General features: G+C 41.4%; 1 protein-coding gene across 1 annotated transcript in view; it reads left to right on the forward strand.

The window, feature by feature from the left end:
* LOC102429736 (leucine-rich repeat-containing protein 4C) overlaps positions 1–15,077 on the forward strand; it is a 148,029-nt gene that overhangs the window by 98,477 nt on the left and 34,475 nt on the right. The window contains exon 4 of the mRNA XM_023763837.1: positions 3,552–3,561. The gene's annotated coding sequence lies outside the window, so the exon portion shown is untranslated. The remainder of the gene's footprint in view (positions 1–3,551; positions 3,562–15,077) is intronic.

A 15,077-nucleotide genomic window follows, 5' to 3' on the forward strand; every position in this document is an offset into this window, starting at 1 on the left:
ATTTGACAATTATGTTATTTGGACCATAAATAAAAATTCAGGTTTTAACAATCAAGTTTTAGAAATCAAGTGCATTTTTACTTTAATGACCCATTTCATAGTGCCCCCCACAGATTTTAGGTAATTGAAAATTATTTGGTGTAATTATTATTTAATTAGTTACAGTTTATTTCTAAGGTGTCCTTTCTATAGAAAATGTCAAATAAGAGCTAAGAGATTGTGATACATCTATCTGTCCATCTACCCATCATCCATCCATCCATCCATCTACTTGTCTCTCAATCATTTAATATGTTCATACACACACACACGGAGACAGAGATTCTCAACATTGTTACTAGCTAGATGTGGCTAAAATGACCAATGTAATGTATCTCATTCTGTTACTGTACCTACTTATAACAACTGGAACTTCACATTCTGAGGCCTTATGTTCCAGTTTTACCTGGCAATGCTTAGGGTCCTGTCTTCTGCTGCTGGCACACCATATTCACTCAGTGATCTTTGAATGGACACATCCAGGGTGCCTGCTAGATGGACGGGTCTAGATCTTTGTGTCTGTGACTTTGCCCTTCAGGAATTTCTTAGTCTCCACGGGGAAGCAGACAAAGTAAGCAGGTGCTTGTAGTACCACTAGAGGCCCAGTGCACAAAATTCGTGCATTGGGGGGGGTTTCCCTCAGCCCGGCCTGCACCCACTTGCAGTCTGGGACCACTCGATCCTTATTGCCCACCCTGCTCACTGCTCCCTTATGCTTGGCTGGCTCACTGCTCCTTAGCACTGCTCCCACCACTGCCGCTGTGCTTGCCAGCTGTAAGCCCGGCTTCTGGCTGAGTGATGCTCCCCCTGTGGGAGCGCACTGACCACCAGGGGGCAGCTCCTTCATTCAGCATCTGCCACCTGGTGGTCAGTGCACATCATAACAACTGGTCATTCTGGCTATTCCACCTTAACGGTAGCATAGGCTTTTATTATATAGACTAGAGGCCCAGTGCACAAAATTCGTGCATGGGGGGGTCCCCTCAGCCCAACCTTCACCCTCTCCAATCCAGGACCGCTGGCTCCTAATCACTCATCTGCCTGCCTGCCTACCTGGTCACCCCTAACTGCCTCTGCGTGCTGGCCTGATTGCCCCTAACTGTCCCCCTGCCATCCTGGTCACCCCACACAGCCTGCTGTTCAGTCATTTGGTCGTCCATCACTAACTCCCCTGTGGGCCTGGTCATAGACAGCCATCTTGTGAGGGCGTGAGGGTTACATGTTACCTCTTTATTATGTAGGATGTGATAAGTTACAAGCAATGCAGGTCAAGAAATGCATGTTGTTTGAACATTTTCTTCCTGGTCTTCTACTTTGCTAGGTATTTTACTAGGATTATTTAATGTAATAGTCATTGTGGCTCTAGGTGGTAAATTTATTTTGACTGTAGTGATGTGAAAACTAAGCCTTAAAGTATGTATGTGTGTCATGGAGGTCCCAATGGGAAACTAAACAGCTGGCACATTCAAATTAGTACCAAAGCGTGGTTTTTCAAAGGTCTGGTGGTTTGGTGAGCCACAAGATTTGATGCAGTAAGTAACCTGGGGCTAGTGTAAGAAGAGCTGTCACTATTTCTTTTTTAAATAAATATGTTTTTATTGATTTCAGAGAGAAAGGGAAAGGGAGAGAGAGATAGAAACATCAATGATGAGAGAGAATTATTGATCAACTGCCCCCTACACATCCCCTATTGGGGATCGAGCCTGCAACCTGGGTATATGTCCTGACCTGGAATTGAACCGTGAACTCCTGATTCATAGTTTAATGCTCAACCACTGAGCCATGTTGGCTAGGCGAGCTGTCACTATTTCCAGGCCTGGAGAGATTGCAGGAGGGAGAGGTTACTGGTACCCAGAAGGAAAGAGTTAGGCAGAGACAGTCTCCTTAATAGCAATGCCATTTGTTTGAAGATCACAGAGAACCCAGCTGACCTCACAGGATGGAACCAGGGAAGTATATGGCCTGTCTGACCTCCCTTCCCTCCTTCTAATCTCCTGCCTGTGTCTCCTATGGGTAACAAAGGTGCCCATGGATTCCATAGTAACAGCCCTTGTCCAATCAGGGTAGAGAGTGGAGCTGGAGGGGCAAACATAAAACATGCAGGGCATGTTGATGTTTGCAGAAGACCAGACGGTAGTTTAAGGGTGGGATAATTCATCAATCCAAGATGTATTCTAGAACCTTTCCAGCTTACTTATACCTTAAACTGAAATGGCCATGCCTGCTCTTGGTGGTTCCCAGCTGCTGTAGTTTTGTAATATTACCTAACCATGTGCTCCAGTGTTTGCAGTCTTTCCTTTGAGTCACTCTCATGTTGCATTCTCCCTTCTGCTCATTTCACAACTGCTCTCTCATCTACCTTTTAAAAACATCCAGCTTAGGTGGGCAGAACTGGCACAAACTCTATCCGAATGTGTTTTTCAAGTGAATCCATTAGCATTTCCATATTACTTGGAGGCTCACTTTTTCTTCTCTGTGCTTTTCCTGCCATTGGGAAGCACAGTATCCAGCTGATGATGAGATGACTTGATGGCCTATTGAACTCATGCTGTTTGTGATGTCCGTAATAAAATACTGACTTATCATTTCATGAAACCTTATGCTCTTAGCAGAATTTTACCATTTATCATAACATCCATTTTCTACCTCCAAGCTTGGACTGCTTCCACTGCTTTATATTTATCAAAATGGAAATCCTTATTCAAATAGCATCTAAACATTTAATGCAATTCAGTAACCATCAACAAAGCACCTACAATGTGCCGGGCTCAATTCTAAGAATAAACATTTAGGGGATATCACTTAATTAAAATAATTATACTAAGTGAGATGGGCAGCCAGTGGTGGGCTTTGATCAAAGAGGGTCCTGATGTGACTTATATTTTCAGTATGTTTTCTCTTTTTTGTTAAGAATGGATTATAGCAGAACAAATGCCAGAACTGGGAGACATTAAAGATAAAGTATATGTTCTACGAAGAACACTTTGCAAAGTAGAAGAATCAAGATAGGATATAAAGTTGTCTTTTAAAACTCACTCTAATCCTATTATTCTCCTGCTTAAATGTCATATGCAGCTTCCTTCACCAGGCACTCACACATCGATTCATTCATTCAGCTAGTTATTGAAAAAGGTTCCTCAATGGCCACCATGTGCCAGGCACTGTGCCTGATGCTGGCAATGAGCCGGTGAGCAGACACACCCAGCCTGCACCAGTGAGCTGGCATTGTCGCAGGGAAGACAATTCAAAAGTATCCCAGTGCCTTCAGTATGGAGTACCACTCAGTGTAACATCTTCTTTCTCCATGTGCAGTCTTTCTACATCACTAGACATTCTCAAAACATGCCAAACCTACACTTTAAAACCAGGAGAACTTGATCAGACTCTTCTTACCTGAAATACCCTTCCCCCAACCCCATCCTCCTTTTCCACCAGGGAACATCATCTGGATTATTATGCCATCTCATTCTTTCTTGAACTCCCCAAACAATGTACTTATCCTGCTGGCATAGCTCTTACAGCGTAACAATAGGAGCTGTGTGTGCGAGGGTCTTCATTGGTATGCTGGGAGCTTCTGAGGACACCTTACAGCCCCAGAATCTAGCTCAGGGCAGCTGAATTCGAGTGTATAAGGGTGACGGGGTGAGGTGTTTGGGGAGTTAAAAATGAATTCAGTAACTAAGGAATGTTTTGGGGAAATAAGAAAGGACCACTCGCAACAATTAGAGAGCAAGAGATAGTATGTAATCAAGGACTGAAATGCTGCAAACTGTACACCAATGGGGAGGAGACCTTGTGTTCTGGAAGTTTTAAGCGAGGCAGCGGTGCTTTTGGATTTGTTAGGTTCTTGAAGCGCATTAAGGAGACCTTTGCATTTAGTGTGTCTGTAGGAGTCCTGAAGGGCCAGAGTCAGGGTATCCAGATGGTGAGGAATTGCCATCGTTCTGTAGAGGAAGAGGTCGGTCTTGAGTTTGAGGATGCCTTGATGAGACAGTCTCTAGCACCCCTTGAAAAATGAGTCTCTGGTCTTGAATTGCTTCCCTCTGTAGCCTGTCAGCTTGCGTTCGGACAGTGTTTTGTCTGGGTAGAAGAATTCAGCTCTGACTTTGACTAAGTGGAAGACATCCCGAGACAATCAGGGCATGATCTCAGGTTTTCCTGGAAGCCTGCATGTTGATTTAAGACAGCAAAGCAACCACTGACCTCTGTTTACCAATTTTGCTATGAATTTTGAAATCATTTGGAATGTCCAGACAACTTTCTGAATTTTCATTTAATGGTAAATTTAGTCGGTGACATTAAGGTCCTTGCTTTGTGGGCAAACAGCATCATGTAAGTTCAACGCAATCAAATCTATTATGCGACTCCCGGTTTATGGTGTTAGTACTTGAGGTGGGCAAGATGTAGTTCTTTGAAAGATGATAACCTAAAATTTTCTTTCCTGGAAATGGTAAGCACTATATATATTTATGCAGTGTCCCTTTCTAACTATATTCTATATCATCAATCTTCCCATCACTTTTTACATAATTACTGCAGCAAGTTATTACAGAAGGAAAGGAGATTTGAGGTTGAAAATTACAGATTTAGTACCAACCCTCTCCCAAAATAGCTGTGACTTTAATCAAAACATTGGAAATATTACTTAGGATTATCTGACCTGTCCTCTGGGATGATCAAGTAAGCTAATGAGTAGAAAAATGCTTTATAAACTGTAATGCAATAAAAAACCCATCGGTTATTGTTATGACTCTTGTACTTTTTCCTTTGTCTCTGTGAACAGTATTGTCATGTGATCTGACATTAGACTGCTGTTATGGTTATAGCATAGGAAGAACATTAAACACTCATGGGACTCTTCCTGTGGCTCCTTCATAAACATGACTTCATACTGGAAAAATTTAAATATCTCTCTCTCTCTCTCTCTCTCTCTCTCTCTCTCTCACACACACACACACACACACACACACACACACACACACACACACGCACATACACACAAATACACTTGCAACAATACCCCCTTCAGTTTAATTGTCAGCCTTCTAACAGGGTTGGGTGACAATTTTGAAAAGGATTATCTCCTTTTTCTTCAGAATTCTAAGATAAATCAGTTATTCTAGTATTAAACAACAACCCTGGGGATATGGCTTCTACACGTTAAAGTAACTCCTGGTTTATAATTTCATTTAAATCATCACACCTAAGGTTTTTAATCAAGGCCAGAAGACATTAAAAGCAAGTTCACATTGTGTGCCTGCAATCGTTTATTCATGTGTGAGTTAAGTAGTGGGTTTTAGCTTTGTATTCCTCACACACTAGAAGATATTAACCTTGTCAGTGGATTCTGTGACCAGTACTTAAAATAATACAATCCACTTTTATTGCATTTTTACTGTGTGTCACCCAGTGTGCTAACACCTTGAAAACATCATCTCTTAATGCTCCAGTCAACACTTTAGGGTAGGTACTATTGCTCCCCAAATTTGGGGAGAAGGGGTTGAAAAAAAACCCACTAAGGTTTGGAAGAGGATGCCACTTATACAAGGTCATGCACTTTGTAAATAAGGAACCTGAACTAGGATTCTCTGAACTCGGGACCTCTGCTTTTAACTACAATACTTTCCTGCCTCCCAAATGAAAGAGAGGTAACATATTCTACCAATGTTAGTATCCACTGAGTGCCTTGGTTTACAAATATATGTGGTCAATTTTCCCATCAGCAACATTTGACCCAAACCATGATACATGTATGGAGAGGGTGGCAAAAGAAATTTTCTATTTTTTAAAATATATTTTTATTGATTTCAGAGAATAAGGGAGAGAGAGAGAAACATCAATGATGAGAGAGAATTATTGATCGGCTGCCTCCTGCACACCCCCTGGATTAAGCCCACAACCCAGGCATCGAACCGTGACCTCCTGGTTTGTAGGCTGACACTGAACCACTGAGCAACTCTGGCCAGGCAACAATTTTCTATTTTTACCATGTCAAAGAATCCTTTGCTTCTTCCCTCTTCTTATGGAATGTCACTGATGTTCTATAAGTATAATCACCTGGGCACTAAGTTCAGAGATTTGGGTTCAATGATCGTCTATAGACCTTTATAGACACAATTAACTGTACTCCTGAGAAGGACTGAGTTTACAGGATGCTTAGAGTAAAAAAAGCAAGCAAATAAGCAAACACAACAACTACCAATAAATGATTGTCGTTGTTCTTGTTTTGCGTCTTTAAAGCTTGATCGTTGTTTCCCTTCAATTCAACCATTCATTAATTTACTGCATATGATGAGCACTGACCCTCTGCGGACACTTTCCTAGAACCAGGTGATATGTACTAATCAGAGAAGCAGGATCCCTCTAATATTGAAATTAGTCAGTAACAGTAAACCAAATAAATAGTTGCAATTGTGATGTGTGCTGAAAAGAAATGTCAAAACAGTGTATTCTTTCCCTAGAGCTACCTTAACAAATTACCACCAACTGGGTGGCTGAAAACAACAAAAATGTATTTCCTCATAGTTCTGGAGACTAGAAGTCTGAAGTCAGGATGCAGACCGGACGTGCTCTCTCTGACCTCCCTAAGCAAGGATCCTCCCTTGCCTTCTCTGGATTCTAGTACTTCCTGCAACCCTTGGTGTTCTTGGCTTGTGGATGCATCACTAGTCATACGGCTTTCTCCGCCCTGTGTATCTTCACATACTTTTCCCCCTGTGCACATCTGTCTCTGTCCAAATCTTCCCTTTCGCAAGGATCCCTGTCATTTCATATTGGGGCCCACTCTGACAACCTCATTTTAAATGGATTACCTCTGTGGACTCCGTCTCCAGGGGAGGTTACCACTTAACTTCCTTTCCTTTCTTTCTAGGCAGCCGTTTCCATATTGAGAATGTTCCATTGTTGAATGTGTATATGAAATAAAATGTCAATAACATGAAAATAACTCCTGCCAACAGGTGCATATCATGTGTCAAGCACAATGTAAATTATTTTTAATGATTTTGTAAATTAGTAAATCTAGCAAAGTGCCCTGTGCACATTTCAGTAGGTGATTCTAATTATTACTAGAATTTCTATTAATAAGTTTTTGCCTGCCTCACTAAATTTAATATCTTAATATTTTAAAGCAAAGCTTAATGCTGAACTTCTGAGTGATGTTATTTTATGGATTAAGCAAATGATACCAACATGTAAAAAGAAAGGATGAAAATGTGTAGAAATCTGTTTCTAATCAAGTTTGTTTGTTGAAATAATTATCAAACTCTACCCAACAATATAACAATTTCTAAAAATTATCCTACAATAACTTTTTTTCAATTTTTTAAATGGGCATATTAACTAAAACATCTAATTTAGCCTTCTCAGAATAAGCTTTGGGGAACAAATGCCAATGTAAATGCTTTGGATAAAGGGAGCCCTGATCCCACTTTCTTGCTATGTATTATTTGTGCCCTGAACATTGGGAAAGTATAGAGCTTATCTATAATAATAAAAATGTAATGTGCTAATTATAACAGACTTCCTTCTGGACGTCCTTGTGGGCTAAATTGGGGCTGCGAGGGAAGCCAGGGTTCCAGGCACCAGAGGGAAGCCGGTGCCAGCACTTGGGAGAAGGAAGGCCTACTCGTGCATGAATTTTGTGCATCAGGGCTCTAGTTAGCATATAAAGGCTCTGAGAAGTTCTGCAACAAAGGAGTCTCCTTTACTTTCACACATAATCCCTGCAATGTTTGTAATCACAGATATCCTCTTTAGATTATACCTACTGCACTGTGAACAAAAACCACTCTCTTTTTATTTCTTGCTCATGTGTTGGGAAGATAAAGTGAGCCTGACATTTTCTCAGAGGCAGAGTGTAAATTCACAGGTAAACTCCCACTTGGTGGCCACAGGTAGAATGTCTCTTTTCTCATCCCTTGGATTTCTAATTTTTAGAAACAAAATGTCCTTGCAGTAGACCTTGGAGTTCTCATAGCATCAGTCTAACCATGGAGACATGAGCATAGCTTTCGTTTGCACCCCAGAGATATTTCAGGAATGTCCTCCATTCTCTATCTCACTTTTTCTCTCATTGTTTCTTTTCCTTTCCTCTCTGGTTATTTCCACTGTCTTCCTCTCAATGTAGCTTCACCATGAGGCATATTCCCTTTTAGCCCACCATGCAATTTTGAGGCCTTGATTTAAAATAGGCACTGCAGATGTTTTCCCTAAGTGAGCCCTCTGAAGCATCTCCTTGGGTACACAAGGTTCTTGCCTTTGTGTTTACCACTGGAACAGAGTTAGCATCCAAATTAATGTGCAGCTATGACCGCCCTGGAACAAAGCAGGGATTGTGTGATGACTCATTGGCTAAACTGCTTTACTTCCTTCCAACAATTCATATGTGTGTGTTGGGTTTCAGGAGGATATACACAAATATTCAAAGCAGAATCCAACTTACAATTACCACCACTTTAGGTAGAGTTTTAGCACTATTATCATGCACAGCCCAAATAGGACTCTGTGTTCAATAACACCTTGCATTCAGGCTTTATCTGAGACCACTGTATGCATTATATGAGTTGTATTATTGTATTTATTGTAGAGCCACATTGGCATTACCAGTGTATTCTTTACACAAAGAAACTAAATGTGTCTTTTAACTAGTCTAACAATAGCTTGGTCTGCAAAAGGGAAGGACAATTAGAAAGTTCCCAGGCCAAGCCAGTGTGGCTCAGTGATTGAACATCGACCCATGAACCAGGAGGTCACTGGTTCGATTCCTGTTCAGGGCACATGCCCAGGTTGCAAGTTAGATCCCCAGTGTGGGGTGTGCAGGAGGCAGTCAATCAATGATTCTCTCTCATCATTGATGTTTCTATCTCTCCTCCCTTCCTCTCTGAAATCAATAAAAAATATTTTAATAAAAAGAAAGTTCCCAAATTAGCATCCTAATAATCCAACAATAATTGATGCTCATCAGGGGTTTATTAGAAACCAATGCCTTTCCATACAATTAGTGCCTATAAGGAATGGGATGACATGTGAATTTCATCAGAGATGCATTTTATATCCTTCTCTTTTAAGTGGGAGACTTGATTTGGTCAAGAGGTTACAGGGTAAGATCCATAATAGGTAACATTATAACTCTTCACAACAGAAAGATAAACAGAACCTCAACTGACAAATGCCTGTTTTTCCCACTATAAGCATAGCACATTGAGCAGGCTTTATCAAACCAACATATCCCATTGCACATATATATACTTATATGTGCACAGTGCACATACAGTCATCTACCTACCAAAATAAAAAATGTGCACACCTCTATGGTGAAAACTTACTAAATAGTTAAATAAATTTTTCTCAGACAATGTTCATATCTTAGAGTTGAATCTCTCCACCTTTCAAATATTTGTGTAATCAAAATCCATATCATCCTATATAATAAAAGGGTAATATGCAAATTGACCCTAACAGCAGAACGACTGGGAATGACTGGTCACTATGACACACACTGACCACCAGGGGGCAGATGCTCAATGCAGGAGCTACTCCCTGGTGGTCAGTGCTCAACCACAGGGGGAGCTCTGCTCAGCCACAAGCCAGGCTGATGGCAACCAGCACAGCGGTGGTGGCAGGAGCCCCTCCCGCCTCCTCAGCAAAGCTAAGGATGTCCGAATGCAGCTTAGGCCTGCTCCACGCTGGCAAGTGGACATCCCCTGAGGGCTCCCGGGCTGCCAGAGGATGTCTGACTGCCAGCTTAGGCCCAATATCCCAGGGAGTGGGCCTAAGCCAGCAGGTGGACATCCCCTGAGGGGTCCCAGACTGCGAGAGGGCACAAGCCGGGCTGAGGGACCCCCCCGAGTGTACAAATTTTTGTGTACTGGGCCTCTAGTCCTATATAATAAAAGGCTAATATGCAAATCGACCAAAAGGCAGAACGATTTGTCACTATGATGCGCACTGACCACTAGGGGGCAGACCCTCAATGCAGGAGCTTCCCCCTAGTGGTCAGTGCACTCCTACAGGGGCAGCGCCACTCAGCCAGAAGCTGCGCTCAGGGCTGGCAAGTGCAGCAGTGGTGGCGGGAACCTCTCCCGCCTCTGTGGCAGCGCTAAGGGTGTCCGACTGCTGGTTTAGGCCCGCTCCCCCCAAGGAGCAGGCCTAAGCCCTCAGTTGGACATCCCCTGAGGGCTCCCAGACTGTGAGAGGGCACAGGCCGGGCTGAGGGACCCCTTCCCCCCAATGTACAAATTTTGTGCAAAGGGCTTCAAGTATACTATAAGAATCAGTCCCCTGGATAGAGTTTTAAAATAATATCTATATGTATATTAATATCTTGTATTCTCCCATGTGCTTTAATTTTACTGTTATAATATTGAAACTGTTTTCCATAGAAAGAACCGTCAGCCATGTGACTGATGAATGAGCTAGTTAACAGGAGACATGCACTCTTTCAGAAAACCAGGGTCCCACTTAAAAGCTGTCTACATCCTATAAAAGAAAAAGCATAAATATTGTATCGTCTTAGGATCTTCTATAAATGTGCATACATCTACGTCAGTCCATGGGAGTATATACTCATTAGTCTTTATAGCTATTATAAATTAAAATGTTCCATGGCAAAGGTACATTATAACAGCAAGGGTGAGAACTGGTCATGCAAAAATTGAAGGGAAACACCAAAGTAAACCTGAGACCCAGGGTGACATTACCTCACATAAGGGCAATGGGAAGGTGATGGCTTTTAATTAAAACAGAACTGCTGTGTCGTGACAGCACTGATTCGATTTTACCTACCTGCCCTGCTCAGAAATTATAGATTTAAAAGATGTAATTAACAGAAAATTAAAGATTCTTTTTCATTCTGGGTTCCTTTCCTCTCCCAGCCCAACTTCTCAGCTGGGGCGAAGCCTTTTAAGTTGTGTTTTAAGCCACAGGAGTGTGGACCATTAATGAGCCCAGCAGGACCATGATCATGCACTCTGGTGCGAGCATCTGACCCTTCCCAGGGCAGGAGCCTCTGGCTGAGTAAAAGGCAGGGGACCTTTGTCCTCTGGGTTTCCAGCTTTAATAAGCTCAAAGGAAGGCCCCTGCCCACTGTGGAGATGTTCAGGGTTCTTTCCTTCTATTAGATGTGACCAGTCCACACAGTTGTGAAGTGGGTTCATTGACGTGCAGCCTGAGGAGGTTTGGACCCCAACCAGAGCCAAATAAAATGTTCCCTCTCCATTGGCCACTAACATCCCTACACAGAACCCCATTTCTTTTCCTTCTGTCACATGAATCCAATCTAAATCCCTTCACCCTAAATTTTAGTCTTTTAATGAACTTGTACATCTTGCCATTGTCCCTCTAAGTAGCCCTCCTTTAAATCTACTGATAGCATATTCATCCTTGCCTCTTTGCTCAGTGATTAGAGCGCCAAACCAAGGACTGGAGGGTCTCAAGTTCAATTCCAATCAAGGGCACATACCTCAAGGTTTCAGGCTCAATCCCCGGTGCTGGTTGGGGCTTGTCAGGGAGGCAACCAATAGATGTGTCTCTCGCACATCAATGTTTCTCTCTATCTCTCCCTCTCATTTCCACTCTCTCTGAAAATCAATGGGATATATATATATATATATATATATATATATATATATATATATCCCATTGAATACACACACACACACACACACACACACATCCTCAGGTAAGGATTCACAAAACAAAACAAATTTAGTACATATTTGATTTTTCCAAGAGCTTTGAAATAACCTCTGGCCCTCAGTAAAACAAGTTTTCTCTCCAATCATGTTCTGTCTTTTGATTTATTCCAAATCTCCTTGGTAAAGAATATTATGCATAAGTGGGTTTACAGTGAAATGGTCCCCACCTCAAGAAACTGCGCTTTTCTACCTGAATTGGACCAGGGTCCAGTATTAAGCCTCACCCTGTCCTGTTCACTCCTGGATTTTGCCTTTACTCCATTCCCACCACCTCTCTGGAGCCTCTTTTGTCATAGAATCTCACCACCAGTGGTTTCTGTGGGTAAACATGTCCCAAATTCAAAAATGGGGGACTATCTAGGCCTGCCTTCTGTTGGTGCTTTTAAAAATTGTTTCCTTAGTGCCTTGTATTAGTGACTAATTTTCACGTTGACACATTTATCCAAACATAGCATCACATGTTTACAAACATCTTAGCTGGAATTAATTAAATCAAGGGGTATAAAAATAGCTATTAATGATTAGCCTCATCCCATTATTTGTGGAATATGCAAATGAGCAATATTTTCCATTCCCTGCCTTCACTGATGCACAGTGCTGCCACCCACTACATCTGCTATACTGTTACGGAGAAATGTGGTTGAAACTGAGTCCATGTACAGCAGTTTTCCCTGTTGAGGAGGCAATTGCAGAATTCTAGACCACATCCTGGGGGAAGAGCTGTAGGTCTTCTGGTCAATGTTCAGGAGTGGTAGGGCCAAGGTGGGCATTACTGATGAACATATAATGGGAGTAATTTAATTGTACTCTGGGATTCCCCTGTTGAAATGCCTCTTCATTTCATTCATGTGGAATCAGTGAAGTCTAAGGGCTCATACTTCAGGGACAGGATTTGTGGAAGACATTCTGTGAGCCTAGCATGTGGCTATCTGCCCATATATAGTAGATATCCTATAGCAGAAACTTTGACCCTTTTTGTCTGTGACCCATAATAGAAGTACACTTACATATCAAGCCAGTTATGAACACATAAGTTTATAAGCCAATTATAAACTATTCCAATGTATAATACACTCGGATATGCTCTATTCTATTATCTTTTATTTTATTTTAAATGCAGGTCATAATCCGGGAATTGCTTCCATGGCGAACGAGTGGCCCTTACCTAGTTTGAAAACCATTGTCTTATAGGGTTGCAGTGCTGTGGCTTTCTCAGATCATATGTCTTATCCTGTTTGATCATCACAGCTGTCTAACACTGGGGATTTCTTTTAACTTTTGTATGTTAATATTTAATATTCTAAGAAGAAAAGTATACATATCAGAAGTATACATATCCATGACATTTCACAAATTGAACACACTCAGATAACCAGTGCCCACAACAGGAAACTGACAAATGCCCTCACCTCAGATGGTCCCCTGTACATCTTCCAATGATGATCTTAGAATTGTGCCTACCACAATTGAGAATTTTTTTCTATGGGATCCTTCTAAGCAGGTACCAATAATTGCTATATGCTATTATAAATCAACGTCTATTCATAGGATATATTAACTCTAGCAATAACTTACAGTTTGATTCATTTATCACATGCTGAATTTCATAAAATATACATATTCACATGTACCCAGATAAACATATGTAAGATTCTTTTTAACTTCATATCCTATCATAGGACTGGAATCAGCCACAGTTTAATGTATACACTTGATACCTTGCCAGTAAGTCACTTTTACAGCGCAGATATTTTACAAGCCAGTGATTCCTTTAACAGGGAGTTTATATTACCGTACTCTCACCTCCAATATGAATAAGGAGAGATTCAGAACATCAAAGGAGGTGGCGCTTCTTTTGAAATGCAGCATACTTTGTCACAAACCTTCTGAAAGATAGCTAATCTTTATTAAAATCAAACCTTCAAAATAATGTGAAACTATCTTTCTCTCTGGGCTTGTATTAGAAAATCTGGTTCAGAATAGATCTGAAACTTTTCATCGGTGTAAATATTCTTGCACACGGTAAGGTGGCGTGGGCGTGGGTAAGATGCACTGTGCCTTCTGGGAATCATGCCAAGTGGTGACCTCAGGGGACCACTGTAAGGCCTTTTCTTGCTTAGCTCCCTGACAAATGGCATGCCTGCTTAATCAAGGCTAGGTGAAATGCGGTTGCTGCCCTTTAACAAAACGATAATGGAAGACAAAGGAGATAGGTAGTGCACGTGATCAGAAGGATAACAGAGCTTGTAGATAATGTGAGCTTGTAGGGAAATGGAAACATCTCCAGAAAAGCTAAGAATAAGTTGGGAGTTAAATCCTATTTCATGACAAGCATCACAGCAAAGGCCACCCAGCCTTTCTTTCAGAGTGGTGCTTAGAAGTTCAAGTTAAAGTGCCTCCTCTTTGGATCAGGACAGCTTGGACAAGAAACCTGGCTCTGCTACTTAACAGCTTTGAGCAAGTTTTGTAACCTTAATAAGCCATCATTTTCTCATCATTGCAGGGCTGTAAATTACATACCTTACCTAAAGAGTTAATTATAGTACTTGATTGACCCTAATAAACACAACAACAAAGCAAGGACATACACAGAAGAATTTGTGGCTATAAAAATGGCATGCAGGTTTGATCTCATTCTCCCAGATCCTACAAATTGCTCAGCACTGAGTTACATTCTTTCCAGAATACATGACAGGACTAATTGCCTCTAATTGTTCAATAACCCCTAATGTACCCTTCTTTCATGAGAAATAAAAGACATTTTAAAAATATTTAAACTTTGAGAGTTGTTGCTGATTAAAAAAGTAATTTTTATATAGCCATTTGGGAGCCTTATTCTCAAGTTAATAGTTTAACTGTCATTGCTGCAATATCAATAAAAATTGCAAAATATAGCCAGACAGACATCAGATTAAAATTTGATATTTCGCCCTAGCTGGTTTGGCTCAGAGGATAGAGCATCGGCCTGCGGACTGAAGGGTCCCAGGTTCAATTCTGATCAAGGGCACATGCCTGGGTTGCAGGCTCGATCCCCAGTAGGGCGCATGCAGGAGGCAACCAATCAATGATTCTCTCTCATCATTGATGTTTCTATCTCTCTCTCTCCCTCTCCCTTTTTCTCTGAAATTAATAAAAATATCTACCACTGGAGTCCTATGGTTAGTCTTGTGATAAAGGACAGGAATGCTTCTACAATGTTTTCCTTGGGGTGGGTGATGTACATCATAGCCCACTGACAATTCGCCCAAAAATCCTCCTCTAATAATCTTCTTGAAGTCACTCTCTACTAAGTTGTGGGTAGAACCACCCACCCCATCCCTCAGGAGTGGGACTCATTGGATA

Source organism: Myotis lucifugus, unplaced genomic scaffold (assembly GCF_000147115.1).
Source record: "Myotis lucifugus unplaced genomic scaffold, Myoluc2.0 scaffold_303, whole genome shotgun sequence".
Classification (NCBI taxonomy): domain Eukaryota; kingdom Metazoa; phylum Chordata; class Mammalia; order Chiroptera; family Vespertilionidae; genus Myotis; species Myotis lucifugus.